The sequence below is a fragment of the Sceloporus occidentalis genome, unplaced genomic scaffold (assembly GCF_023333645.1).
Source record: "Sceloporus occidentalis isolate IW3139 unplaced genomic scaffold, rSceOcc1.0.p SCAF_4, whole genome shotgun sequence".
NCBI lineage: Eukaryota > Metazoa > Chordata > Lepidosauria > Squamata > Phrynosomatidae > Sceloporus > Sceloporus occidentalis.
This window is the reverse complement of record NW_028316984.1, coordinates 97328757-97354743: the sequence shown is the minus strand read 5'-3', so window position 1 is coordinate 97354743 and position 25987 is coordinate 97328757. Positions and strand designations below refer to the sequence as shown.

Below are 25987 nucleotides of genomic sequence, written 5' to 3'. Positions count from 1 at the left end.
AATCACATTATGAACTAGTACACCCAATGCAAGCAATTGTGAAATGTGTTTATCACAGTCACACATATTTTGATTTAAATTATTTTTAATTAAAAAGAAAAAGCAACTAATAAGTAGTTAATAATCAACATAAAAATAGATTCATCCTTATTACAATACCAATCAGCCTTGACTACCACAGACTGATGGGAAGGCTTAGGGCCAAAACAGACTGGCAGTAAGCGCTGGCTTGGGGGCGGTGTAGGGGTATGGGGTTTAGATGATGCACGCCCCAATGCTGCCTCCAAACTGGTGCCACGCTGCCCACCTGACCAGATGGCAGGCAGTTTTGCAGTGCTCTGGCGGCATGGTGTTCAGACACCGCGCACTGCAAGAGCACAGAAGAGCCACTGCTGAAGCAGAAAGGGCGGCTTTTTTCCACCCCCAAAAGGAGTAGCATTTTGCCACTTCTTTTTGGGCAGGTTGCCGCAGCCCTGATCCAGTGCTCAAAGGGTGTGTCAGTGTGTCAACCTGCCCCTTAAGGGCCGTCTGTACTGGCCCTTAGTCTCACCACCCCTTAAACCAATTTGTCTTTTGTTTTCATTTTATGAAGATGTAGTTCCCTCCATTTCAGGAACCATGAATCTGACCTAGTGAGTATACTTCATGGAGGGAGTGTATGGGTACTTATATGCACTTCATTAATAGACCAGTAGCTGTGGTGAAATTGGGCATAGTCCACTAAGGTGAACATTCAGTACTTACACCTCTTCAAAGCTATTTACTTTGCCAAGTGAAAAGACAGCACAACTTAACAAAACTTCTCTATCCTTAGTTCTAGACTGCCAGCTGTATACAATCTGGATATCCTGATTTTCACTTGATTAACATCAATAGTTGAGGCAAACTTTATTTGTATAAGGAGGCATTCTCTTAAAGGGGGTATTTGCCTGGAAAATATATATATATATATATATTTGGACAACTGTTCCTAAGGTTTTTTAAAAATCTTTAAAATAAATAGTGCATAGTCAAAAATATGCTATAGTATAACAGTGTTAAATCATAGAACTTTTATATCAGTAATCTAATCTAAATGTTATCAAAGATATCCCATCCCACCCTAAAACTTGCAACCGGAAAGAGATATAGATTACATGGTTTGGAATAGGCACAATTTTCACTGAAAACCATTTTGAAACAAGTATCTTTCCTTACTGAAACTGAGATGATACCATTGGATAGGAGGATTGTACAGCCCTGATATACACTGGCTCTGATATGCACTGGCCCTGATATGTAATACCACAAACACTGAGCCTATCAGCATAAAATATGGTGCCAATGGTTTATGCAGCAAACACATAAAATGTATGCATATGTGCATTTGTGCTTTTATAACAATGATCCCAACATATCTGCTACATCTGAGAACTCTGTTTTAGGCCAGGATTCTGAGGTGAATGTATGCAAGAGTATATATTTGTGTGTCTGTAGTAGGACGTACAGTACCACGGCAAAATGAAAATGCATAGCTGCCACCAATTTCTCATTTTGGGGAATAATTTGCAGTATGGAGGGATCTAACCATTAAAGTTTTCAAAAACACACTGCTATGAACATTTCAGATGTGAGAAGGAGTAACACTAAAAAAATCCAGCTTTTTGCTAAGATTGTCACTAAAGAGAAGCAGACATACCTGATACAGACCAGGGTCATAGCCAGGATTTTGGGAAGGGGGGGGGGAGGTCCAGACTAAGTGCCACCATTATAATGGGGCTTGAGCATTATAATGCTCACACTATTCATTGTATCTAATGGAAGGGGGGGGGGTCTGGACCCCATGGACCCCCCCCCTTGGATACGTCCCTGTACAGACATATGCCATTTAAAAAGTTGGGGTGCAGAAATAATGTGATTTGATGCCAGTTTAACTGCCATGGCTCCTGGGATTTGTGTTTTGTGAGGCACCAGCATTCTTTGGAAGAGAAGGCTAAAGAGCTTGTAAATTCCCAGGATTCCACAAAATTGAGCTATAGTACTTTAAAGTAGTATCAAACTGCATAATTTCTACAGTGTAGATGCAGTCTTAGATGGACAAACTCACTGCTTCATTTCTCATCTTTCTAGTTTCAAGTAGTAAAGCCTTCAATTTCTTGCCAGAGACAAATTCAGATAAATTACCCAATCCTCTTCCATTTCCACCCTTACTTCTAATATTTGAATCTGCCTGTTTCTGCTTTGCAGTTACTGGTGACTGATTTGTGAATCCTGCCAAAAAAGTAAACACTAGTTTCTCCTCTTATGAATGGAAGCTTTATCCTGTTACTAGGATTTCAACACACAACAAGCCAACTTCAGTAACCAGCTAAACCAAATGTGAAAAAGTATGCATTTTTGCACTAACACATAACTCTTTGAAGAGACATCTGGGCCAGCAAAAATGTCAAACATGGTTCAGTTTCTGCACTTCATTTTTTCCAAAGATGCATACTTGGGAACTAAAGATATAATGCATGCTAACAAATCTAACAAAACAGCAAAAATACATTTGGAATTCTGAAAGGGAAAATGCTGCAAGATGTGATGATCTGGAACAGACAGAGGCTGACAAAAGATTTTTTTAAAAGTTACATTATGGTAAGGTTATAATTCCATGCATGCTAATTCAGGAACAAGCCCTACTGAACAGGACATCATTCTGAGTAAACTTGCATAGACTTGCACTGTACATTGGCTACACATATATTGCTAGTATATGGAACTGAATAGATAAATTATCCCCGCTCAGTGGGTAAACTGTAGATAGGATTTCACTAGTGTGTGTGTGTTCATTCTGTCTCATGTCACCCACCCAGACAGTGGTCATAATGCCTCACAAACATAGAATAGTATTCTGGTTTATGTCCTTACTTTTGCTTATGGTAAGCATCCCCAGTCATGTTAGAAAAATGTCTTTCCTATTAGGATACATATTTCTGAAAGAGCTATTTTTCTATTTTGATTTTTTTTTCTGTAATTTTAGAACTATGCAAATAAACTGTTTCCATGCTGATTTCATCTATTTCCACTTGGCAAGAAATCTTCTTCCCATTTTGCTCTTAAGCAAAACAGTCCAATTCCTGTTTACCTTTTTGGTAATGGCAATAATACATATTTAGATGCAAATGTGTAAAAAGCAACCAGTTAGAAATGAATGATATCAGTATGAAAATAGATGTCATTAAGGTATTTTTAAAATAATTTCTGTAGAAAACTGATACAAGTCCAGTAAAAGATGAACATTATAATACACAGCACATTGTCTGAAATGACACAATGTAGCATCTGTACAAAAAACTAAATTGCTTTGTTTTATCTCTGTGCCTGAATGAGAAACCATGTAAGGTATCAATGAATGCTGCTTTAGACCCAAGGAGATGGGACATAAATGTAACACATAGAAAGAAAGAGAGATGTGTAAATTAAGAATAAAATAAAAAGGACCATGCACAGAAGTGCATTGTACAATATGATGTATGTCAATGAAAATACTGCTTTATACTAGACCATATACTTATACTGTATACTAGAATAGGAAACACAGCCCTAGAACTTTTTTTCCAGAACAGAAACAACGATGTTGCCTCCTAAAGCACCAGCTTAGCTGACTAAATTCTTCATTTTCTCTCATCTCCCACCAACTATGGGATGTTAAAGAATGAAGAAATTAATGAAGCACAGGCTGAACTGTTTCCATTCTTTCTTCTTTAAGCACATAGCACTGTTTTGTTCTAGAACAACTTCAGGCTTCCCGAGGACTTCTTTCAGTGCTGAACACTGACACATTATTGGTATAAGATAAACTTTATTGATGGCAAATGATGCAGCAAACAGAGAAACATTCCAGCCTCTTCACTGATGGAGTCCAGCATCTCCTCACACTCAATGTTAGAATTGGGCCCCCAAACTAATTCTACCCAGACTATACCTGGCTGACAGTCAAAATTTCCATTGCTGGCTAAATGGCTCTTCACCCCAGTAGCTATGAAAACTGTGCAAGTAGGTTAGTCCTGTTTTCAACATTTGACCTAGGATGGGCATAGGATATGGCAGTGCTGAGGTAGGAAAGAAGGTGCAAATAACACAGAGGACAACTTATTGGAAGGAAAATGGCCACAACTTTATTGAATGTAACAGGCAAGAAAAAAGAGGGTTGGCTCGAAAGCAGATTCAGGTCTGGATCTGCCATGCACCAACCCATGTTGGTCAAAGAAACAAACAGCCTGGTCATGGCCAAGCTTCAGGATGACAGGGGTAAATGGCTTTAAGTGTGCCCACCACTTTGGGAGCCGGTTATGTGCATATGCGCATCTTCGCCACATGTCACCGGGGAACGCTGAATCAATGCCGCCCCCACACTGGTGACATCGCTAACTCTCAGCACCTCTGGGTCCCAGTGGTACTCCCGATACAGTACTCCGCAGCATAGGAAACCACACCCACTAGATCTGAGACCTATGCTATCGTCACCCTTGAAAAGTTGTGACAGCGGATCACCAACCCTGAAACAAGGGAGGGAGGGTGGGGAGCTGGCAAAATGGCACTCAACATCGACACAGGAAAGGCCAAAATAGGCCGGCTGGCCAATAGGAAGCCAGGAAGCTGGGGTGGGACCAACCCCCGGCCTCCTGGACAATCCCAGGGCCACCAATCTCAGTCCACGTCCGCCCTCCCAGGGTAGCCTGGGAGTTGAAATTCGACACCCTGGAAGTGGCCTGGCGGCCCTGCGGCTCAATTCTTCCACTCCCAGGAAACCTGGGAGTTGACATTTGAAATCCACTGAGCACATGGGCCAAGAGCACCACCAGCCAGCCAACCAGCGGGGCCTGGAGGCTCATATGCCGCATGGGACCGACACTGCCCAAGACCGCCCGAAAGAACATCCTGGACCCCCCCAATTTCTTGGTAGCTACTTCCATCCTGGAGAACTCCTCCCATGGGAAGCTAGTGTCTTTGCTCTGAAAAGGCAAAGACCTTTTTGTTTAGACTGGCCTTTTGCCATGAACTGGTTGTGGCAGAAGTATCTCTCAATGGGGGTGCTGTACTTTTATCATCATTACTATGTTTTAAATATTTTTAAAACTGTTTGGATTAGTGTTTTCAATGTGACTACTTATTCAATTGGTTTTTAACACTTATTATAAACTGTTGTAGCAGGGTTTTTTGTTTCAACAGTGCCATAACATGATTATAGGGATGAAGGTGGGATATAAATGAGTTTAAAAATAATAAAGCAAGAGAAAAATATCTGCCCCCCCCCCCCCTTTCTGACTGGAGATGTAATACACAATTAACACTCCTTTCATGGTATTCTGCATCATAACAGACTAGACCTCTGTCAATATATACCATCTGTTTCTTCATCCAAATAAGGCATGTTATTTATAGGGTCACATTCCTATTTTTAAAACAGTTTGAGTGCCAGGCTAATTAGATCTATATTTCAGTTTAGTAAGAAGCACAGAAACTATTTCTGACTCATTTCAGAAGCAGTGTTTTCTTATGGTATGAGCAAACAATATTTTTAAGGATTTTCCAGTCACACAGTAGTTTGGGGAAATAATTCTTTCACATGGTTTCAGAAAGTTTGATCTATATTTGAGGGGTTTCCCCTTAAAATAACTAAATATTTCATTCACTCATTCAGATTTATTCCATTTAACATTGGTAGTGTCTATGCATGTTTTATTAATTTGGGAAGGATAGACAAGCACAGTAGCTTCACAGGTTCGTAGACTGCATTTTCCAACTGACCACAGAGCTATAGTGAGTATCCCATTTGCTCATGGTGCTTGAAATGGATTCCCGAGAAACAAAATGGACAGGATTCTATTTCTTGGCATCTCCAAAGAGTCTATCAACAGGAGTTCATACATATGGCACCTGGTAGCTAGTAGCAACCAGAAATTCCATTCTGACTATCAGCAGGGATAGCATCCAGTGTATTTTGCCACATGAATAATACACATTTTTAATAAGACACCAGCAGGACAGATAGGCAGGGAGAGCTTTTTCAAAAAATGACCCCAAGCTGTCTTCTGTGATGGACACATTATTAATTGTACATTTAAGAGGGAAAGATTGATTCAGTTTTACACAACATAGACTCACAGCTGCACTTCTGCAATCCATTTCTGGATCATGGAAATGAAAAAAAAAAAAAAAAAAGCCAGAATAGGTACTAGAAGCATGGCTGGCTACCCAATGTAGCTTGGGTTTCCTGTACCACTGTGGGCAATGGTTTGGATAGTCTCCAAACATTCACAAGAAGATTTGTGCATTTCACAGGGAATTTGGATAGAGGGGTCAGGAAAAATATGCATCTTTTCCTATTTATTTAGTACCACTATTGGCACTGTGGTTAAATGCCTGTACTGCAGCCGCTCACTCAAAACCATAAGGTTGTAAGTTCAATACTAGCCAGGGCTCAAGCTCAACTCAGGCTTGCATCCTTTTGAGGTCACTAAAATGAGTACCCAGCTTGTTGGGGACAATTAACTTACAGTTGTAAACTGCTTAAAGACTGCTTAGTTCAATATGAAGTGGTATATAAATGAAGCTGCTATTGCTATTGCTACCTGGATCTAAACTGGTTGTTAACAAAACCACATTGAATCCAATTTAGTCTTTCATGCTTCTCCCCTCCATATGTAGGGACTTTCTGTGATTCTACCCTTCCCTCATTTTGTCATCCAGTGTACCTGCACACAACAAGCATCTCACTTCAGAGCAGACAATGACAGTGAGGACTGCAGCATGAATTAAATATTTCTTCATGTGACACATAATCATACTATGGTATTCATTTTCACAGGGATGGCTAACAAACTGAAGTGTTTTGAAAAGGGAATAAATAAATTCATGTAGGATAGGATTATCAGTGGCTATAGGCCATCACCTCTAGTAATTATCATGTGTCAGGGAACCTGAGAGCTCTGGTTGTGCAGTGGTTAAATGCCGGTACTACAGCCATTCACAGCCGCAAGGTTGTGAGTTCGATCCCAGGGACTTCAAGGTCCACTCAATTTTACATCCTTCCATGGGTCACTAAAATAAGTACCCAGCTTGTTGGGGGCAATTGGCTTACACATTGTAAACCGCTTAGGGAGTGCTTAAGTGTACTGATAAGTGGTATAGAAATGTACTTGATATTGCTTGCTTGCTAGGGAAAATGTTTGGGAAGATGCTAGTGCATTCATCTCATGTATCAGTTTCACACTGGAACATCTGCCTAGCCAGTGCATTTGCTTTATTGCTTGCTTTAGAATCCCATGCTCTCCCTCTCAGTCTCATGAAAGCTTAACTTAAATTAGTTCTACCTACTTTTTTCTTCCCCTTAATCCCACTCCCTCGCCACACTATATTTGCAGTACACATTTTCCACATGTTCATATAGCTCAGAGGATGCTGCACTTTGGCAACTTCTTTGGTAAAGACTCAAATGCTCTGCATCATTTAAATCACAAAGATTCTTGTTGTATTGTTTTAAACAGTTTTATTTTTAAACTGTATTTTATTCTTTTAACAAATAATATATTTTAATATTGTAATAATTTAATTCTATTTTAATGTACCCTTTTTCTGTTTTAATTGTACTGTTTTTTTAAAATTGTGAGCAGCTCTGGGTCCCAGTTCTGGGAAAAGAACAGGATAATAATAATAATAATAATAATAATAATAATAATAATACTTCCACAAATGATCTAACAAAGGAAAATAACATCACGCCTAGCAGAATATTCCAACAACAAAATCATAAAAGCATGATCACTTGAAAGTGAATCTCACAGTTTATTGCCCCATAAAAGGGCACAGGAGCGCAAGCTCATTTTTGCACTTTGTCATAAACAGTTGTTCTCATTGGCGTTCACCATTAGATTTCCAACGAAAAGGACACTCTGCTTTTCTACTTCACACTTAAGGACACAGAATTAATGATTTCTCAATGATCAAAGCTAAATGAAAGGGAGGAGGGGGAGGAAACAACCCCAAACTACTCTGAGCAGGAGTAGTATTTTCAAAGCAAGCAAATCTAGTCAGTAAGCTTGGTAATAAAAGCTATGCCTGGTATTTTTAGCTAGTTATTTTGACTAACACTCAATAAGCTAAATTTAGTGAGGCAAGCGTGCACCTAACCGATGCTATGATTGGTACACATATAAAACACCTTTACAACTTCACACATTTTCTGAAGCAGGCAGAGCTAGCTTTTACTTAATTCGACAATGTGGCTTTCTTACTCTCCCTTGACATTCTCTTGCACACCCATATATGTGTATACATTCCTTCTCATTGGTGCTGTGAGAACTCCCCATCTGGTCTGCAAACTGTAGAATTTCCTTTCCCATCTAGCTCAGAAATATAGTCCCATGACCCAAGAGGTCACCATCTGCTCAGTTACACTGGCACAATGCCTAGTATGCTCGAGGTAATGCCACCATCCTTTCCTCCAATTGTAAACTCCCAAAGAGCCAGACATCTACCAGAGTGTTCGCATACAATGAGGCAGCTCCTGGCGAGATTATAGTTAAGAAATGCACAGAAAAACTCCCTTCATCTACGGTTAGCCTAGAATGTGGGAATGACCAAAGACACATGCAGTTTCTCTTAAACAAAAGTCATTCTTAACAACCAAAAGGTTTGCATTGATGGGCCCATAAGAGCACAATAACACACACTCACTCCTGTCCAACATGTATGGTTCCCCTGATTCTTCTCTTAATGAACTTTGTGTACAAATGAATAGTGAATGAAGCAATCTCTTCCTATTCTCAAAATGCTCCAGAGCAGAACAAATTATGCTAAAAATGAAACAAAATCAAGATTTTCATTGATTGCTATTCATAATGTTTACAAAACAAGACTTTCATGTTAAGCTTCTAAGTTATAAAAGGAAAAATGAGGAAGTTTCTCTTCTCTGCACCTGCGCACAATACACCCCTGAACAAAATTTATTAAAATATTAACAGATATAATAGCAAGATCAGTAATATGATGAAAAATACATTTTCAAAAGGTAACACCTATTTATTAAACAAAATATAAGTATAGAAATATATAGAGAAGGAATTTTTAAAAGCTGAGATAACTGTAGATGCCTGCAACTACTCCTACAACATAAACCATGTGGTCAAACATTCTTTAAAACAAGGAAAACTGACAATGTAGCATGATCATATCTACTCAGAATTAAGTTCTAATGAGTTCAGTGGAATTTATTTCTAGGTGAGTATTTCTAGGAATGTAGACATACAGTTGCATTTTATTTTATTTTATTTACATTGCTTGATGTCACTTCAGCCAAGCAAGCAAGCTGCAAGCAAGCAAGCTGGCAAGGAAGCAGACTTCTTTCCTCCCCAAACACTGGGATCAAGGGCAAAGCCAGTGCGTGTGGGTGACGTCACTTCATCCTAAAAGGCACCCAGAACAATGCCAACTAATGTTTCTAATGACTTAAAATACACATCATGGACTTTTCAAGGGTTTTCTTATTGTATAAATTGTACCTACTCATCTCTTAAGGGCCAGTGGAAGGTACAATTAAAAAAAATTAAAGTTGTGTGTGTGCATTTATGGGTACACACACACACACCCCTACAGAAACATCACCATACAAATAAAATTTAAGAGTAATGTTAAAATTAGAGTGAAAGAACATTAAACATTGACAACTTGTGGCATTTACTGTCTAGCTAAAGCAGAATGGTAGGGAGTTAGTTTTGTCTTCTTCAGTTCTACATTCAGAGTGCTACCAAAAAGGTCTTATCACAAGAACCAACTTACCTATTCTCTCCTGATGGTGCTACTTGTTAACAGAACCTCAAAGTTTGATCATAAATTTAAACAAGTTGAAAGACTACAGGTGAACAAGCTAAGCAATATCATATAAGTCCCTCATTGTTTGCAAATTCAGGTGGATTGTGAGGGACATCCTGTATCATAATGGAAGAACATATTGTAGGTCACAATGCCAGGTAATCCTACCACTATAAAAAAAAATCCTGAGTGGACAGCACTATTATGACTTTCATCAGCACCTCTGCTCCACTACCACTGCAGTCCTGGTGGCCACAAACTCATACAGATCTTTCACAGTGCCCTGTATCTTCAAATTATTATTTGGGGGCTTGAGACAGTGCTTTAACCAATATCTTCCCCTGCAGCAAAACAATAGAGAGAAACCTAACAGAAAGAACAGATATCCAGCATCTATAGATTGAGAACTTTGAGCTTCCATTCAGAAATAATGGCTTTAAAGTTTAATTTTTAAACTAATATTAACTCCTACCCCACAAATATTTTTCTGGCTCTGAGGAAATAACTCTAAAAGTCATTCAAAACATTTTCCCCACCAACTTTTAATTTTAACTATAATTGTTGAGTTACCAATAATATTAAAGTACAGTACCTACAATGGAAAAAGTAACACTGCATGCACAGAGCACTTCTTACTGGAAAATCTAGTATTTTATGCAAAACTACAAATTACTCCCATAAACCAAAAGAGAATCACAATCTTTATTTTTGGGGAAATGTTAAATGATTCTTTCTGCCTGCTTCTTTCTTGTTAGATGTACAGGAAAAACAGAGCAATGCTGATGAATAAGCCATTCCCACTGTGCAAAAGCTGCATGGAATATATGTAGCATTTTCCTTTGTTTGCTTATATAACAAACTAGTAAAGCACTTCCCCCTACCTCATCCTTCTCTTTACTGACACAGAGTGGCCATTCAGCAAAGCCCATTGTCCTCAATCATAGGAAGAAAGCATGATTTATGGAGGGTTCACTAGTTCATGCATAGAGTGGTGGCTGATGGGCTCTGATATCAAGGTATAGTGCTAAGTAACATTATACCTATTTAAAGAGGGATTAGAGGTAGAAATCACAAACACAGCAGTAGCAAGAATGGATGAAATCAAGAGAGGACACATAGCATGGTATGCACAGTAAGAGATCATTACAGTAATAATGGAAAAAATGCTGAGTGCAAACACATCTTGAAGCTTTCTGGAGAAGTCAATCTGCTGCCTCTCCATTTGACAATCAAACATTTGCAAACATGCATTTTCTGAATATCTTTGCTAGAGAGCTAAAATTGTTACAGGCTATGAGTATTTGTCAACAATATTGTTTGAGAATTTCTAATCACAGCCTAGGTCTTTGTCTTAAAGGCTGTTGGTTTCTCCTTAGAAGCATGTTTACTAAAAGGCCCCATTCAGTGAAACCTGAAAGGCAAGGGACCACCCCAGACTCTGCCTTGAAACATTTCTGTTTTTGGCTCCAAGACACAATACCTCTTTGCTGGCTGAATGTCTTCTTTGCTGGAACACACCTACAATTGTGGAGGAGGTTTTTCTTTTTTCTTTTTGTACCTATTGCTCCCAGGAGAACTTGGATCCCATATTTTAACAAATTCCAAGTTACATGGCAAAATATTGTCAAAGTCTTCACCCTATCCCCTGTCTGGAATAGAAAACTGTTTGGATGTGTATTTTCCATTCCAATTAGACCAGGGATTAAAAGCAGCAGAAATACTGTAATTTATAACAGCTTTGCAGTTCAATTTATTACTAAGCAGTGATGAAGCTTGGTGGGGAGAAAGGAGAGTGAGGAGACAGTGTTTATGGAACTGTAAGGCCAGGCAATTATGTCCTAATCCAGTTTCACCTCCCAGAGGGCAATTAGCAATGACACTGGAAGACTATTTTCTGACCTAATGAAATTTATGGCTTACCAGGTTGGGGCCCTGGTTGAGCTAAAGAGATTAAGATCAACAAAGTACCTGGCAGAGACAGTAACTTGTTCAAGAAAGGTTCACCAGAGAGACTCTAGGCTAAACAAAAATGGATGAGGATTTTCAATTATCAGTCTTCATTTCTTTCTTAGACAGAAAATATTTGCAATGTGTGGGTGTGCAAACAAACACAGGCAGTTTATATGTTGATTTTTCCGTGATACTGCACAAAGAAAGGAAGTTGCTTTTTAAGCTGCCAAGAAAACATCTCTTCCTACAAAGTATCTGCATGTATACACATACACACAGGTGGTCTCCCGTGCATTCCCTCGATGAGGCATCATCAAGACATCCCTTATAAATCCTTGTTTTGGGCTGTCTTTTATAAGAGTGGCTATTAGCAACTGAATGGGTCACTATAATATATCATAAAACATCAACTCAGGATACATTTAAAAAGTCTTGTCTTTTATAAGGCTCTGGGGACCCCAAAGTCAAAAGAGAAGCTCATATCTCTTAGTCAGCTACTTTACCATTTTGTAAGGACAAGGTTAAAGCTCTTGCCTGAAGGCGGCACTGGGGTATTTATAAGCCAACAATATGGAAACATTTTTTGCTTTACAGTAGAACAAAATTGGGTGGGTAACTGAAATGGAAGCTTTCCGTTGTCACTAGGCACTAACATTTTTATTGTGGTGTGTTTTCAAACAATATGACCCTACCACAAACCTATCACAGGGTCAGCTTGGCAAGATTTGTTTGAGTGGTGGGTTGCCCAAGGCTTGATTCTGAGGCTGAGAGAGTGGGACATGCCCAAGGTCAGTTAGTGTATATCCATGCCTGAATGGTGATTTCAACCCTGTCCAATACAGAGTCATAGTCAAACACTAAACCACTATACCACCCTGGCTCTTACAGTCACTAAAGTTGTTTCTACAACAGCATTCCGTATGTGTTGAAGTATATGTGTAGAAGTATCCTCTACAAAAGGGAATGAGAATTCAATACTCTTGTCCTAACATATCCCTTCCCCCAATTTGCAACAGAAATTATCATGCTTTACAGCTTGCCTCCATAAGCCTCTTTTAATTAAAAAATGGATCCAGCTGATTGGCTTCTACCCTGCTCCTTTCTACCTAGTTAGGACACCTGGTATTACTATCCCTGAAGACTGTATTTTTAATAGGTTAAAATGCATATTAAATTCTATGATTGGGACAAATGTGCTTTAATATATATGCTCCAAGACCATCTTGACCTTTGTGTTTAGGGATCAAAACAAAACAAAATTAATTTGGCTCATCTAGCTCTAATCTTCTCCATTTCCATCTCCTTGGATATTGACTGAAGTGCACTTTACATGACCCTGGTGTCAGTGTTAACAACTTTCATGGCAACCTATTCCACATTAGTATTATTATTCCCTTGTTTAAAATACTGTTCAGTTACCATCTGTTCTTAATTTCTACTTTTTGTTTTGTTATGTTTATGTACCTTCTGCCTCTCACCTGGTGTGCTTTCTTAAGTGTCAGAGTCAGAAGGTCTTATTTTACATGTAAAGTTACAGTAAAGTTATTTTACGTGTAAAGTAAAGCTATAGTAGGCAAAGAGCTTAGTTCTGCAGCTGTCAGTCAACATGCTTGTTAGCCATCATGGTAGGGAAGCTGTATATGTGTGGGAAAGCAGTTTTATATATGCCAAATAGCTGTAAAAAGAAGAAAGGGTCCCATGCTAGGAGAAAGGCTGGATAAAATTTTAAAAATACATAAAAATAATAAAAGTAATGGTGTTGCCTTTCTGGGTTTAAAGAGAGGTAAAAATATACAGGAATTATGCTACACATGACTTGAGAGATGACAAATAAGATTCTCAGAGGATAACCAGTATTAAAATGTGTGAGGCACATCCTTGGAAGTCTCCCCTCCTGGCAACTGCCCTTAATCCACCTTTGACTATATTAATTCATATTTTTAAGACGAAGAAAAGGAAGAGGGCAAATCTGGGCAAATCTTTTTTACTTACTCATACTTTCTGGAATGAAAACTAACCAGGGCTTATCCTTAGGATCCTAGGAAGGATCCACTGCAGGCCTCCTTTGCTCCAGAGTGATTGGAGTTGATGGAGCTGGCAATAACCTAAGTATGGGGCAGGCTGGAAGAGCATTTGGAAGTTTTTCTTTTTACTATAGTGCCCAGAATCCCCCCCTCTCAGACAGGATAGCCAATGGCCATTCTGGCTGACAGATTCTAGATGCTGTAGCACCCTCACTCCAAACACTTTCCCAAGTTTTAACACATGGGTGGCATACTTCAGAAGACACAGGGAACAATTTTCTGTCCCTCCTTGGCCTGCAAAAACTTCCCGAAAATAAACAAAACAGCAAAAGGCAGGAAATAAATTTCTGATTTTTTAAAAAATAAAGTTAAAAATGTTTAGCAGTAAAGGCAACCCCTACAACATATTTAAAAAACAAACTGTTGTTCCTGGAGACTTCCAGGTGAGAGAATTCACCTTCTTCTCCTTCTTTTTTTCCCAGAGAAAGGGTGGTCCAGGCAACTCTGGGAATGGGTTTTCAGCTGCTAACACCCTTGGAAGCCACAGGTGACCTGAGAATTGCCCATTCCCTCTACTGTGCTAGTGTGTGGCAGCAAATAATGAGCCGGGAGTTCACTTAGACTCAAAATCTCCTTCAAAGAACCTACTTGTACACATCTCTTTGGTGGTATTCAGGATATGGATTCATATGCTTTGATAAGTATGAAAGGGATAACAAATTTATTACAAAATGTCTCCAAGCTGTTATTTGAAAGAAAATGCACTTGCGCTGTGCATCAAACAGAGAGTTTTCAACAACAGTACTATAACAAGACACTTTCTCTGTGATCTTATGATGCAAATCTAATTGCTAGCCCCAAATAACTCAGACTCATTGAACCAGCAATTATGGTAAGGCAACAGTTACATAAAGCCTAAGTTTACATTTGTGTTCAACTATTGCACTTGAGACTAGCAAGTTGATTTATACTTTTAGTTTAATTGATGTTTGAGACTAGAACTAGTTTTTATCACTTATATAATGTAAACAATTGCAGAAAAATTCCAGCTTAGCACCTGCTTAATTACTAGGCCAACTACAGGGTCAAGTGATCAAACGTTCTGGTGATTCATATTCCAAATAGGAATTATGCCCATTGCAATTAAGAAGGGCAAGGGAATAACTATTTGTACCACCATCCCAACATTACAATATTTGTATGTGGATATTATTTTAGGGTGGGAAAAAGTAACATATGTCTTGAACTGAATATATCCTTGCAGACCTTTTCCACAGGATTTATGCTTCCCACTAATCCTTCTTTAAATATATTAAAAAGGTCACTAGGTGAATACAACATAACTTGCTGCATATTCACATTTTTACACCACAGAAATACTTAGAAATGTTCTCTCTCCTTTTTTCTGTCTCACTCTCGCTGTTTGAATATATGACTGCACGCTACTTCAGTAAAGAAAACCAGTTCCTAGCCCCTGTGTTGGGAAGGCAATTTTTTAAGGAAAGTCTGCTGGCAGCAAACGTATGGCAGAAAGGAAACTGTGTTCAGTCTTGCCTCTGTCCCTCCTTGGCACTGCTCTGATTGCAGTACAGACGGTAAACACCAGAGTGTTTGTGTGCAAATAGCATTCTACTGAATGATGTCTGCACCTGTGTCAACTGACATCAGTATCTATTTATTCAGTTTATTTAGGCAGTTCACAAGGCACACCTGCACGCATTCAGGCACAGAATGACATTTCTCCTCCAGTTAAATGAAACAAAACATGTTCAAGGTGTGTGAGAGAGTGGGTCTGGAGAGAGGAGATTCCTTATTTTTCCTACATAATCAAATATTTCTTTTTAAACTGAACATGACTTCGAGTGCAAGTCAATGTTGCCTTAACTCCAATTCACAGTTTTATTTTCTTCTCTACCCCCACCCTTCATAGGCCGTGAGGCTCTGAATTACAATTTAAGATACCATAGAACACACAGTGTGTTTATGTACTGAGCAAGTTCTCCTTGCATGATTAAGGCTAGAGAAAGAAAGTGCTTAAAATATGTTTTAGAGCTGACAGGGGTTCGAAAGAACGATCATTGGCTGTGGCAGGCACACTTTCACCATTCACCTATGATCTGGCCAATGGTTCATTTTGTTCTCAAACTAGTCTGATGTGAAGCAACCATGTGTGCATACACAATCGGTCATTATACCCTTCACTAACTATTCCATCTTTGTGCCTTGTCTCTAGACTAAGGATAGAGCTAGGCAAACAAGACAAACACAGGGCTCATAGGAGTAAAGTTGAAAAAAAATGACACCCCCTCCCCCCCAAGTACAACTCCTTGATCATGGCCTGCAGTCAGCATGGCCATGATCTAGGGACACTCTGGTAGTTGTAGTCCATAAAATAACTTTTCCAAACTCTAGGGATTTGTGGGAGAGAGCCAATGGGTTCTCTCTACCTGTTTTAGTTTTAGAAATAGGCAATTTAGGTTTTTTTTATTTTTTAGAATAGGAATTTATGTTTAGTAAGGTTGTATCTTTTGTATTGTTGTAGGTGTGTTATGGATGTTACGATTTTATGTTTTATAATAAAAAAATTAATAAAATTAATTTTTTTTAAAAAATAGGCAATTTAGGAAGTATTTATGGGTGGAAATGACACCCATGCTACCCCTACCCCTACCGATATTTCCTTCTCCCTCTATTTCTATTATTTTGAGCCATTGTCTGGTTAGGAAGCGTATTTGCCAAAGGACTGTGTAATTTTGTCCAAAGTATTCCCCTTAGCTGTTACCTTTGAAAAGATCCAATGTGGGTTTCCCTAGAAGCACAGTGAGGGAAGGAGGTACAATTCAGCATTTTAATGAAAGAAAGAAGAAAAGAAACACATTATATGTAGCTCCTTCCTATCACTTTCATGTCCACTTTAGCACCTTGCTTTCAGACCATCCTACATAAAACATTCCCTATTTTTCCTCCTGAACTGTGCTTGAGATCACAGTTCCAACTGTTTAGATTAATATTTCAGAGCCATTTGCAGGTGTAGTTGGCAAAAAGCAAATAAAAGGAGCTTTCTCTGGTAAGAACAACACCATTACACACAGTGAGAGCGGTTTGACAATGGAACACACTCTCTGGAATATGGTGGACTATCTTTCTTTGGAGGTTTTTAAACAGAGGCTGGATGGCCATCTGTCCAGGGTACTTTGATTGTGTGCTCCTGTTTGGCAAGGGATTGGACTGGGAGGCCCTTGTGGTCTCTTCCAACTCTATGGGCCATTCACATGAGAAAATAACCAGGTGTGGAAACTGGGTTATTTCCATGGCATTCACACTCCCTCCGACTGAACTTGGTTCACTTTTTTGGTGTGTGTGTGTGTCAAAAAACAAACAAAACAAACCCATGTGACCTGGTGCATTTTGTATTGGGTTACCTGCTGTGTCTTTTTTGCGACACTGCAATTATCTGGATCTTCAGTAATGAGAACTCACATCTGGAGAGATCCAGATTGTGCAGGAAATCATTTTAAAAATAGAGGCATCTCCATTTTCAAAACAATCTGACACCCCAGGAATGTCTGCCACCTCTTCCTCCCCCCCCCACACCTGCTGCCCCACATCCTCCTTGTCCCCCTTTCTCCTCCCTTCTCTTCCTCTCCCCTCCTGCCACAATCAAATTTCTCAGTAACATTTCATCCCTATCGCTTTTCCCAAATGTGAATGGCAATAGGGATAAAATGCCATAGAGAGATTCGATTGTGGCAAATATACAGAAATAACCCAGTTTCCACACTGGGTTATTTTCTAGTGTGAATGGACCCTATGATTCTGAGGCATGCAATAACAATGTCCTCCATCCCCTCCTCACTATTCTGAAGTGCCCTAAGTACGCTTTTAAATTTTCTCTACTTTCTTTGAACTTTATCGCACAGGTCCTGGAATGGGCCTGTCACGTTCTAAAAGGGAAAGTTATGGGGACAGGAGGCGGCAAAGAACGCTGTTTACCACACAGTAAGAACGACGCCGCTGTCACCAATCATTCCCATCGTGTTCTGGGTGTGTTCCCTAGGGGATAATTTTCAGGAACGCTTCAGAAGCATTCCTGAAAATTTCCCCCTCCGATAGGTATTCCCAGTACCTGGTTTAGATAGAAGCTACATGAAAGATACCTTTTTTATAAGAGGCCTTCAAATACAACATACCAAAAATTAGTATTAAATTCAAGTTGTATGTAATATTATGGACATCTCAATCTTGAAATAGTTTAAGGCCTTGACAAGTCTTAGTCTGACCTTGAGTGCTGCTAGAGGTGTTTTTCTTATTGATTCTATGATTCTATTTTTTCCATTACTTTTTAAGAGTACCATTTCAGATAGCACCGAACAGGTTTGCCTAAAACAAATACAAATAAGGCACAGCACTAACTTCTCTTCATTTATTAATGGGAGAGCCTTCTACTTACATTTTAGTGATAAATCATTCCAGAGAAAGACATTGGCTTGATTCTATGTTGGGACAGTCCCATAAGTTTGAATGTTTTATGCTTTTGGGCCAGGCTTCAAAGTCAGGTTGGAGAATGTATTGCAGTATACTGTATATTCTCAACTATAAGTCAACCTCATGTATATGCCAAGGGCAGATTTTGGGGCCAAAATGATGGATTTTGATATGACCCATGGATAAGTCAAGAGACTTAGGGTCACGTAACAAAGGATCTGGAGGATGAAGCAAAGGAAGACAGTGCCAAAGAACTTACAAAATTGCAGGAGGCATAACTGTTTGTGTTCACACTGAAGATGGATAGATGAAAGAGTAGAGGACAGATTACATCTTGTGTTTCACAAGGGGATAGTTTCTATTTTTATAAAGTTACAGTACTTACCTATGGATAATTTGACTCAGATTTTTGAGTCAATTTTTTTGATTAAAATTTCTAGATGTATACAGTAAAATAAATTGCTTTCGCACAACTAAATTCTGGTTGCATTATAGCTGAATTTGAATTCACACTAATGATTCACTGTGGTCTACATGTCTATGGGAGAAGTTATTACTTTCAAAAAGAACCCATGGAGTCTAACACATCCATTGTATTTCCCCCCTTCGTTATATTTCTTTCTATCAGTCTGTAAGTGGCTTGGTATTTTATGATGCTAGTATTAGACAATATTACGTTTTAACATGTTTAGGTTTGTATTATGAGATGAGCTTATGCCAGTCTTGTTTTCTATTCCTTATCCTTCTGCTCAATTATTGCAGTTTTTATTGGGTAAGGATAGTATCATGGTTTGTTGTCTTAGTATTTCGCCACCATAGGGCAAGAAGGCTTGAAGTAAATCAAAACTTTGAAAACTTGCTGGCTGAGGGCCTCTGAAAACTGTAGTGCATACGAAATTTTTTTCAAGCACTCACTCTCTCTCTCATCATGTAGTTCTTTAAAAGATTTATAAACCTTTTAGGGTAAAACCCTCTCTTGCTTGAACCTTAAAATTATCCTATTTGGTACCAATCAGTAAGTTGTAAAAAGGTACAATGAATAAAGGGGAAATGAATTCGGTTTTGACTTGAATAGTCTTAAACACCTTCACCCCACCCCCACTATAGTGTGACTACTGCATGCTTTCAATTCATTTATGAATCATTTGGGAAAGATGAACATTCTTTTCTGCACTCATTTCATAGGTGATATATATATGTACTGTTCAAAGTTAGTTAATTTCTTAATGGTGTCTGGGACATGTTTACCACTTTCCACTGTAGACCTTTTATGAGCTGAATGCCTAATGAAATCCAATACTTTTGTGCTCTTACATTGTCAATAACACTAAAAACCACAAAATGATTTACAGAAACAAGAAGCATAAGCCAAAGGGGAGGGAAATAAGAAAGGTTTGAGCAGAGCAGAGAGAGAAAGAGAAAGAGAAAAAAAATTTCTATGGAAGACGTAGAGGAGCTGGTAGATGTACCAAGCAGACATCAACCTCTCTGGAGAGAAGCCAAGAAAGGAGTTATAAATGAAGCTAAACAAAGAACAGATCATAGTCTTTTGCTGCTTCTCAGTAAGTAGGATGGTTATGGAAACGGGGAGGGGAAGGGATCATTGACAAATAATGAGTAATTGCCAAAAGTTTATTAAAGTTTTTTGTACAGTGCACAAAAAGCTAGATGAAGCACAGTGTTCTGCTGTTCAGGACATCGAGCTATTGGGATATCATAGGGCCGTGCAATCAAAATACTTGAGCAAATCAACAGTAATTTAAACTGTTAGCGGACAGGAAAAACAACAACAAATCATTGCATTGCTTTTGCACAGACATGCAGTGTCCATAATTAATTTCATGCCCCACAAAATAAATATACACGCTTGTACATTTATGTGAATATACAGAACTTACACATGGGCCTGTTACAGACAGCCAAAATAAAGCTGCTTCGAGTCACAGTGGAGGTATGGTGTTTCAATGATGCATGAGTCCTAAGAGTCCAGAAGTCTCACCAAAGCCATGCTCCAGCCCTAAGGACTGGAGCGTGGCTTTGGTGTGGCTTCTGGACTCTTAGGATGCATGCATCGTTGAAACACCATACTTCCACTGTGACTCGAAGCAGCTTTATTTTGGCTGTCTGTAACAGGCCATGGATTCTAGTTTGTGAAGAATTCCACATGATAATAAGTACAGTATAATAAAATATTTACAGTAGTATTCAAAGAGATACCTGTTCTGCTGTGTTTTAGTGGAATCCAATAATGCCTTTGAAACTAACGGGGAAGAAAATATTTCTAGCATATGTTTCGCTGACATTGTCCACTTCATCAGATGCAGCAGCTGTTAGAATTATATATTAACCATCTAATTCATCTTACATGCTAACCAAGATGGATCTGAAGATTCCCTGAACATTTCATTCTTACTGGATCATGGAAACATTAGTTACAATATTTTTAAGATATTAAGACAAGATATGTGAAATTTATTTTCTAACTTACCGAAAGGGAGAGAAGAAATATTAGGGGGAACTGACAGAACTAAAAGTATAGGGATAGGATTTCAAGTCTAGAGGTAAGGTGCTAAATAGTGTCAATCCCATTAGTAACTGAGCTTTTAAAACTCTGTTTACTTTAATACCAGAATGGGGAATATGTATATGACCGCAACTCTAATTGTTCCCCACCATTGGCTGTGCTAGATAAGGCTGATGGGAGTTGCAGACCAACAGTATGTAAAGGAAGTGCAACATATTCCTCATCCCAGGTTTAATGTTTACATAATGGTACCTGGAGAGAATGAGATCTTGTACTTTTCATTTACTGAGCTGCATACTAACCATGAACTGTTTTAACTTTCATTAAGTCAACTAATACCACAATATCTTTCCCTTAAGAGCAAAGGAGAGAAAGTCACAAATCTATCTGCCAGTTCATTAGTTATCCAGTACAGTATAATAAACTTTCCCCATTCTATCCACTTCCTCAAAACAGAAACATACTTCCTCCTTCTCTCAGGATTTAGATTAACAAGCACAACGATTCTGAAACATAATTATTTGATCCAAAGCACATGGACACATACACATACTGTCTTTATAAATATCAGGTTAGATCTGCATACACACTGAGAGAGAAAGAAACAGAGAGAGATGCATATTAAGATTAATTTAATTCCTGCTAAATCAATGTGTTTTAAGCCATGACTGACTTAAGTGGCTTATTGATTTAAATGGAACCTAATTTAGTTGGGATCCAACTCAAAATATATTTCAGTTTCTTCTTTCTAACCTTTCAGATTTTTCATAGTATTATTCTTCAATAAAAGCTAAGATCCTAGAATAAAATTTGCCAGAAATGTGCATTAATGAAAATCATATGTAGCGAGTGGAATCTTGTCATCACCTGTAAAACTTCTTTCAGAAAGCATCTGGGTTCAATTGAACTACCCAATAAAATGTGTTTAAACTGACAAACCTTATTCTACATGACACTCGAGGATTTGTATGTGAGAACCTGAAAGGAGAGTTTTAAATTATAGCATTTTTCAGTGTTTGCCATCTCAACTAATTAATACTTCCTTTACTTCCTTGACTGGGAGCAGTTGACTCCATGGAACTTTGTGACTTGGATTGTGGATGACTAGCAGTTTTAAAAAATTCTAAAGAAAATTAAATTTGCTTGAGTGTAATGGATTATTTGTAGCACTCAAATATCTTCACTATCCCAAGTGTTTTATCCACAAGAGCAAAGACTGTTCTCTGTGAATGTATAGTCATAATAAATCATTTCAGTATGTTTTCGTGTCTTTTGCACTTTAGAAAGAAATTACTGATATCAAATATTTAAATGTGCAGTGAATTATGTACACCTTTTAAACATCTGCATAGCATCAGTAACTGAAGAGAGATGGGGTGCATTTAGGTGGACCTAAATGCATCTTCCTTCTTTTAGATAGTCTTTAAAGGCATCCTAGAATGGTGAAATGTTACTGATTTTGAAGCTAGAGACAGACACATGCAAAAACAATTTCCACCCTTTTTGTGCAACAATCCCATCTCTAAGACCAGGAGACCCTTCCTTAGGCCAAGGTCCAGAGAAAGCAGAAACTGTCTGTTCAAGAGCCTGCCTGACACTGCTGATCATGTTTGCTGCCTCTCTCATCTTCACAAAGAGCTTTAGGCTGGGTGAGACAAGTTGTTGAAATGGTTACAAAGAAGGTGAATGTGTATAGGCTAAATAGGCTGGTGCAGACTAAATTAAGTGTGGCTCAATATGAAATTAAACCATCCCACTATTTCCTCCTCCACCCTCTAAGTGCTTAAGTGCTCATTTTGTCATTAACTATCTACCGCAGTGCTGTGCTTTTTAGCAGTGATGGGGCACAACATATCTGTAAACCATGCTTCAGAGATTACCAGAGCTGGTTTTCTCACTCTGTAAACCTTTGTGCAAAGAGAAAAATGAGATCTGTAGTCAATAGCTTTGTACCTCCAACTGTCCTGATTTGGCAGTGACAGTCCTAAAATGAAACCTCTCTCGTTGCATTTTTTCAGCTGCTTTTAAAATGTCCCAGTTCCTTCTCTCCTTTCCCACTGTTCCTCTTTCTTCCTGGCTTCCTTCAATTGATGGAAACTGAATTCAAAGTATAAAAGTAGTTTCTACTCATTTAACTCAGCAGGGGTTGAGGGTGGCATCTTGCTTTACTCTGTAGACTCAGACAAAAGCAAACTGCTGAAACTTCTCCTAGTTTGGCAGTTCTTCCTCATTAATGAACTATTGCCATATTTATCACACTATGATGTTGCTTGGACACATATGTCTAAGTTTTCATCTGTGAAATGTTGGAGGGTATGCAGGAATAAAATAAAGCCTTCCCAAATTGAAGAGTTATGAAATGTTCTTTCACCTCTCACCATTCCACATACTAACAGCCAGAAAACTTATCAGAGAAGGGGTAGCACTGCAGAAGCAGAGCCCAATTAGAGGGACTCTCTCTCCAACTATCCAGGATCTCAAAGTAAATGACAAATCAGTATATATATATATATATATATATTTCCACAAAAGGAACTTTTTGGTGATGATAAAATACAGTCACACATGTTTTAAAGCCAGTAGCATGACATAGTAGTTTGAGTGATGGACTATGACTCTGGAGACCAGGCTTTGATTCCAAGCTTGGCCATGAAACTCACTGGGTGACCTTGGGCAGGTCACATGCTCTCAGCCTCAGGGGAAGGCAATGGCAAACCACCTCTGAAAAAATTTTGTCAAGAAAACCTCATGCAAGGTTTGCCTTAGGGTCCTCATAAGTTGGAAATGGCTTGAAGGCACACAACCACCACCACATAAACAGGTTAGGGAGGCAAGAGCAATAGTCAGCTTTTGCAGAAGCAATATAGAAAAAGGTGCACAAAGGATTCATAGGTGACACCTGGAAAAATGGGGATCGCTTTGTGATCTCTGAAACAGACTTTAAGTATATGTATGGTGAGGAGAGGAAGTTGTCGTGCATGGTTTTGTTAGAGCAATGAACAATAAGAAAGTCATGCATATGTAATTCAGTGGACTATTACACAGGTATACTATTACATTATATTAGATATGTATGAAATGTAGGAGGGTATATATCTAAGCAACAACCAGCATGTTTTGGTGGTTTGAGCATTGGACTATGACTTTGGAGATCTTCCATTACCACTTGCCACAGAAGCCACTGGTGAAGAATGCTGGGAGCTGCAGTCTAACATTTGAAGGGCTATATGATTACCAGACTTGTACTGCCTCATCTCTCCACTACATCCTAATATATATCAAAGGAAAATAAACTCCAAACAGTTTGGCAATTACTTTGCAATCAGCAGTTCATAAAAGGGAATGATAACTGGGGAAGAACAATTAAAAAGCCAATTTTCTATTACATCAAAAGCATGGTGAACCCTGCATAATAAAGGTAAATACTAGTATATCTAATAGATTTTTGTGGGTTCCAACAATACTGCCTCCAGCATAAGCCAATGTTCTTCTCAGATATGGAGTGAATATTGTAATTATTCACTACTGTTACTTTCTACTGCACCATGCGATGCTCTGAAGGATCCTTCCAGCCCACCATTCTACAAGCAGACCTATTTACAGAAGCAGAAATTTAAGTACTGAGTCTTCCTGCTGTTTTACTGCTACTGCCAGTTTATAACCATGCACTATAGCAGGGGTAGAAACAATCATGTGGCGCTCTAGGTGAAGTTGAACTGCAATTACCATTTTCCCTGGGCATCTTACCGAATTATAAGAAGTGCTGGGAGTTATAATTGAGCAATATTAAAGGGCTTATATGATTTCTCACTCTTTAGTATATCTAGCACGTTGCTAAGTATTCTGAAGAGATGAGAAAGAGAAATTTAAAAATACAGAATATTTGATGAGCTAGGTGTGTTTTTATAAATTTCATAGCAAGGGAATTCACCTTACTAAATGCCTGAAGCAAAGCTCTAAACATGAATTCCTTTTAAAAAAAAGACTTCAGCAATCGAAGAAAAGGACACTGGTACTTTTGGTAGGCATTTCCACCCAAAATTCCTCTGTGGAAAACAAGACCCCCAATGCAGAAAGTGATTTTGTTACCTCCTTTTCAATATAATAATTTCAAGGAAAGGCCCCCATTTGGAATTTCCATCCTAACCTAGGTACTGCAACTTGCTCAACAACCAAAACCACTTTGCTGTGCTATGTTCAAATGTACATACCAACTAAAATAATAATAATAATAATAATAATTTTTAGTTTTATTTCCCGCCTCTCCCTGCGGATCAAGGTGGGATTACAACAATAAAAACAACAATTACAAGATTAAAACTACAATGTCATATAAAATACAGTCAATTAAACAATATACCTTTACCAATACAATGTATTGACTAAATTGTCATTTAAAATACATATCATTACAAATAGAGGTAGAATATTTCTAAGTCTCTTATAACAGATAGGGTGGATAGGCCTACCAGAAGAGATCCATCTTAAGTGCCTTCTTAAAGGCATCTAAGGTGGTAATAAGACAGATCTTCTCTGGCAAGTTGTTTCACAGTTTGGGGGCTACGGCAGTAAACGCTCCGTGGGAAGTTGTTATTAAACTGGTCTTAGCATATTCCAATAGTTGCTTCCCTGATGTTCTGAGAGTGCGGGGTAGATTGTGTAAGGAGAGGCGTTCCCTCAAGTAACTCGGGGCCAAGCCATGTAGGGCTTTAAAGGTAATGACCAACACTTTGTACTGTGCCCGGAAAGTAATCGGCAGCCAATAAAGAGATTTTAGTACTAGTGTTATATGGTCAGACCTAGGTGTTCTGGTGACCAATCTGGCTGCTGCATTTTGAACCAACTAAAGCTTCTGAACTTGGTACAGAGGCAGCCCCATGTAGAACGCAATACAGAAATCTAAATGAGAGATTACCAGTGCACATACCACTGTTTCAAGGTCTTTATGGTCCAGGTAGAGACACAGTTGGCATATCAACCGAAGTTGGTACCAAGCACTCCTGGCCATCGCATCCACTTGAGATGACAATTGTAGCGATGAGTCCAGGAGTACTCCCAAACTGCAAACTTTGTACTTTAGGGGAAGTGTGACCCCATCCAGGACTAGTTGACAAATCTCCATTCCCAGACTTGACGTACCTCTTGCAAGTACCTCCGTTTTCTCTGG

General features: G+C 38.7%; 1 protein-coding gene and 1 long non-coding RNA gene across 3 annotated transcripts in view; one reads left to right on the top strand and one right to left on the bottom strand.

Moving 5' to 3' along the window:
• The window catches only part of KCNQ1 (potassium voltage-gated channel subfamily Q member 1), a 427358-nt gene that overhangs the window by 158738 nt on the left and 242633 nt on the right, over positions 1-25987 (bottom strand). The window lies entirely within an intron of this gene.
• LOC149314382 (uncharacterized) overlaps positions 19717-25987 on the top strand; it is a 37994-nt gene continuing 31723 nt past the window's right edge. For both annotated transcript variants that reach the window (XR_016281121.1, XR_016281120.1), the window contains exon 1: positions 19717-19858. This is a non-coding gene — a long non-coding RNA (uncharacterized LOC149314382). The remainder of the gene's footprint in view (positions 19859-25987) is intronic.